This window comes from Triticum aestivum, chromosome 6B (genome assembly GCF_018294505.1).
Source record: "Triticum aestivum cultivar Chinese Spring chromosome 6B, IWGSC CS RefSeq v2.1, whole genome shotgun sequence".
In the NCBI taxonomy this organism is placed as follows: domain Eukaryota; kingdom Viridiplantae; phylum Streptophyta; class Magnoliopsida; order Poales; family Poaceae; genus Triticum; species Triticum aestivum.
The window spans coordinates 7,517,293-7,522,643 of record NC_057810.1 but is presented as its reverse complement, the minus strand read 5'-3'; positions in this window follow the sequence as shown (position 1 = coordinate 7,522,643).

The following is a 5,351-nucleotide window of genomic DNA, read 5'->3' as shown; positions in this document are numbered from 1 at the left end:
TAATCCGATGGGTAGTAACGACATTACTTCCGTGTTGTGGGGGATGGCTGATACATCCATCTTGCTGCACCTCGTGGTGGGTGGTAACTTCAGCGGTGGGCACACGGGCATGGAAGTGGCTGCTTGTTGGGGCATGGGCTGCAGGTCATGGGAGGTGGTTTGGGGTGTGGTTGGTGGTGGTTGTTCTAGCGAACGACAGTGGGCTGGGCCCCTTTTTGGCTGGCTACGAGCACCAGGAGGCCCGTCTTGTCCTGCTTGTGGAGTTCCTGAAGGGTTTGCAAGGTCCCGTGCTCATGTTTTTAATGGAGTCAGCAGATGGTGTGGTGCGGTGAGATCGGGGATGCGATGAGTTGGGCAAAAGCCTTGTGTTGTCCTTGTCGACACCGATGACGGTGACGCCTTTGAGCGACACTTTACTCCTTGGAGACTTCATTGTGAAGCTTCCACATCATGTCCTCCATGTGTGCCCCGAGTGAATTCCTCAGATTTATCTTTGGATCAGAAGACGATGGCAACACCGATGTCTTTACCTGCTTGGTGGGCTTCGTCCTGGAATCTTGATTCGCTATTAGCTGCCTGGCATCTCGGCTAGAGTGTGGTAGGTTAGTATGTAGTCCTTGTAACGTCTTCTGGTAGCAGAGGAAATGCTCTGTGGTGGCGGCCCAAGCTAGGTTTTTTTTTTGCACTCCATGTATTGTTGGTTGACCTTTTCTCAGGGGTGCTCATGGTTCCGGTGAGGTCTCTGTGTTCCATGTCCTTTGGTGGCATTTGAGGTTCACTTTGTCGGTTATGATGGGCCATGGGTTGCCAAGTGGAAATGCAAGGGTTGTCTCTATGGAACATTCCCTTTGGCACTGTATGCGGCTCTCTTCGTCATGACATGGCCACAGAGGTAGGTTGCCTTTCAATGGGGACTAGGATTGTCCTAGTTCTTCAAGGTTCAAAGTTGTAGTAGGGCAAGCTAGTGACCTTTTCTGTACGTCTTCTCTATGTTGGTTCTCCTTTGGACTGATCCAACAATAGTCGTTCCTGCTCTTGGTCTAATCTAGTTGTGATGGGTGGGATGTAGAAGCTAGGTCAAGGCTGCTTCATAGGGCTCTCTCTCTCTCTCTCTCTCTCTCTCTCTCTCTCTCTCTCTCTCTCTCTCTCTCTCTCTCTCTCTCCCTCGTGTGCATCAGTGCTAAGTCTTGTAGCCGTTGTGTTGTATCTGGTTCTTGTCTCTTTTTTAAATATAAAAATTTGTCCAGGCTTGCTTTTTCCCGCCGTAGTTGTCTTGAAAAGAAACAGTGGATATTTAAAACGACAATTATGATGAATAGGAACTGGTTTATGTCACCATATTGGTAGAACCTACATCTAGCCAGTTGTATTGTTTTCAATGGTGTCATTATCCATCAAGTCGTGACTCAGACTAATCGTCGTTCGGGTCAGTCAGCTCAATGAAACATATGATGAGTTCACATTTTCCGTCTTATGTATGGACTGCAATATTGTATTTTCTTGCATCTAGAGGTATAAGACAACAAAACTTTGTTTGGACCTGAAGAGTCCGTTTGAAAGTCATTGTGCTTGTGTTTTTCTATTACATCCGGGAACAGACTTGTATTCTTTAGCTAGTCGACGAGAACTACATCACAACAACTTGGAGTGGTTGTTAGGTAGAGAAACATGCATACTGGTGGCACCATTTTATATATTATGACATCAAAATATTCATGGTAAATTTTGAAAACAACTAGTTAGACATGCTATATGATGAAGTATCATGGAGAAAATCAATCAAGGTACATATCTTTTTGGGTGTTTTCATGCGACTTTTCCATTTAACCCACTATTTTGATGACTTAATCTGGTTCGCCCAGCGAGTCAGATCCGGCGTAACATGCCGGAGGGGTAGACCCTGGCAAGCTTCCGAAGAAGTTCAAAGGACGTGTTACGAGGCACCGCAGTGCCACACCGCACGCACTGCCATGGCTGAGAGGCAAGAGCAACCAAAGCCGGCTTGGAAGTAACGAGTTGGGCTGTCCTTATTAGTCCAATGTCATAGCAGCTCATAATTATTATTTTGTATCTTGTGTGGTTTGACAAAATGGCTGGCAAGGGTGAACGGAGGAAGAGCTATCGTGCGGAGTGGAACAAGCAACAACTTGGACCAAAATAACAGAATAGTTTTTTAATACAATCGTACATCCTCACACAAGTATACATAGTCATTCTTATGAACACATGCACGCACATGTAACCTCTACGAGCACCTCCAAGATACTGAACTGGCACAACATCTTGGAATAGACAGTCATCACCGACTGCTTATACTCGATGGGTACGTCTTTTCTAAACTTCGAGTGAACGAATATCACCGAAAAGTCTGAAATAAATATAGAAAAGTATGAGCACTAGTGCCAAGTCTAGGACATAAACCCCAATGGGCCGATTTTGAACGGAATAATTATTAATGACATGGGACAGTTTACCTAACACAATTTCTATATCTATATCTATATCTATATCTATATACCTACTAATAAAGCAAGGTGCGTTTCTCCAATTTTTCATCCGTTCACCATCAAAACATATCAAAACTTTGATATCCAAGGTGGTACTAAAATTTTAGGTGTCCGTACGCTAAAAAGGAAAAAAAACGCTTCGCTTCATCTAAAATTTCATTGATGGACCACGGCGCGCGCGGCCACAAGCTAAGCCCAAAGAAGAGACTGGCGCGCACAAGCCCAGAGAAAATAAGAAATAAATGCCGACTCCTGGAGTCGAACTCACAACCTCAAGCGTGTGTACAATGGGACCAGGCCAACCCAGCTAGCACAGCTTCATGTTTAGAAGTAGTATTTTTTTTTGAGGGGGCGTCTAGCCCAGTTGGGCCTCAATGTGCCCACCGGCCCCTAATCAAATTATTTTTTCGTTCGTCCATCAATTGATAACAAATAATTTGATTTGTTGGGCCTTTTTCAGATTTTTTTCGTCTGTCTATAGAGTAATAAAAAACTATTGTTTTTATGGGCATTTTTTCCGATAGAGAGGTGCATTCATGGGCTACGCGTGGAGTACCAAAAAAATAAATGGTTGTGTCGGAATTGAACTCATGAACTCTCCTATTGTATTCCCATTTCAAGGATTGGACGTGCATGAGTTTGTTAAGAAAACGTACTAAAGGAAATGTGAAACGAAGGATCACTAGTAGAAAAGGGGCCAATGGTCCAGGCCGGTCCAGCCCATTAGTCCCGGTTCAATCCAGAACCGGGACCAATGGGGGCATCGGACCCGGTTCGTGAGCCCCGGGGGCCGCCCGGGCCACGTGGGCCATTGGTCCCGATTCGTCTGGACCTATTGGTCCCGGTTGGTGGGACGAACCGGGACCAATGGGCCTCGCTCCTGGCCCAACACCATTGATCCCGGTTGGTGGCTTGAACCGAGACCAAAGTCTACCCTTTAGTCCCGGTTCAGGCCATCAACCGGGACTAAAGGGTTGGTCCTCGTTGCGGCCAGAGTTTAGTCCCACCTCGCCAGCCGAAGGGGAATCGAACCTCCCTCTCTGCCTTATTGAGCTCCTTTGAAAATGAAAATAGATGCCCTTATATAGGGAATTTAGCCTAAATTCATACGGATTTCTCTTGAAATTCGTTATGAATTTAAGTTGAATTTTCTCTATAAGCGCATCTATGCTCATTTCTGAGTAGTTTTTTATATAGTTTTTTTTCTTTTCTGCTATATTTATTTTTTTTCTTTTTATTTCTGAGTTGTAATAAGCCATTAAAAATAAGCATATATGCTCCTTTTTTAGTACAGTTAATCACAACTATTTTTTGCTTCTATTCATTTCTGAGTAGTTTTCTATATTTTTTTTCTTTTCTGTTATATTTATTCTTTTGTTTTTATTTCTGAGTTGTAATAAGTCATTAAAAATAAGCATCTATGCTATTTTTTAGTAAAGTTAATCAAAATTATTTTTTCTTCTATTTATTTTTGAGTGGTTTTTTATATAGTTTTTTTTCTTTTCTGCCATATTTATTTTTTTTCTTTTTATTTCTGAGTTGTAATAAGTCATTAAAAATAAAAAAGAGGCACAATGCTCGTTAATTTGCTTCAAGCATGACCAAGCATAACACCTGTCGGCCAGGCATGACTTGACAGCTCCACCGAAGCTCCGTGCAAGACGAAGCCGCTCCACCTCCTTCCTCTGACTTCCAGCCATGCTCCACAAAACAATGCTCCCAAGAGAGAAACAACACCGCAGTGCCGCCATCGTCCGGTCTGGAACACCAGATCCTAGGGTTTCCCCCGGAGCAATACGAGTGGGTCAACGGTAGTCACACGATGATGCTTTCATCAAGGTAACGACATGGAACGCCGCCATCGCCCGCCGCCAGCTCGGTTTTCACCGGCAACTACGTCTCCCCGACTCGCAGCTGGTGCCAGATGATGGATCCCGAGATCCGAACACCCAGCCTCAGGCCGACCATCTCTGACGGAAGAGATAACCACCATCGCCGGCTGCAACGGTCAGAACAGATCTGATCTATGCTATTTTTTTAGTAAAGTTAATCAAAATTATTTTTTCTTCTATTTATTTCTAAGTGATTTTTTATATAGTTTTTTTTCTTTTCTGCTACATTTATTTTTTTCTTTTTATTTCTGAATTGTAATAAGTCATTAAAAATAAAAAAGAGGCGCAATGCTCGTTAATTTGCTTCAAGCCTTTCGGAATAGTGTCAACTGCACTGCACATAGCTCTGTGCAGTCTACCGTATTCCTCAAGGCTTGAAGCTAACCAACGTGCAGGAGCATTGAGCCTCTTCGTCATCGTCTCTGCACTCAGGGCTTATAAACAGCTGCGAGTGCCTCTCGCTTGGCGAGGTGGGACTAAACAAACAGCTGCAGGAAGAATCAACAAAAAAAATAGCTGCAGAAAATAAAAAAGTAGTTACACGGGTTCATTGGTACCGGTTCATGGCACCAACCGGTACCAATGACACTCTTTGGTCCCGGTTGGTTGGACCAACCGGGACGAATGCTCATCTTTAGTCCCGGTTGGAGCCACCAACCGGGACCAAAGATCTTCGTTTCCCGCCCTTTGGCTGCTGAAAAGAGGCCTTTGGTCCCGGTTGGTGGCACCAACCGGGACTAAAGGTGGCATTAGTCCTAGTTGCAGCCACCAACCGGGACCAATGCTCTTGCTATATATACATGACTTAGCAGTTTTCGTTAAAACCCATCTCTTTCTCGCCCCGACGCCTCTGCTCCTCGTCGCCGTCGCCGCCGAGCTCGGCCCCGCGCCGCCCCGAGCCCGCCTTCCCCGTCGTCGCCCCGCGCCCGCCATCGTCGCCCGCGCACGTCGT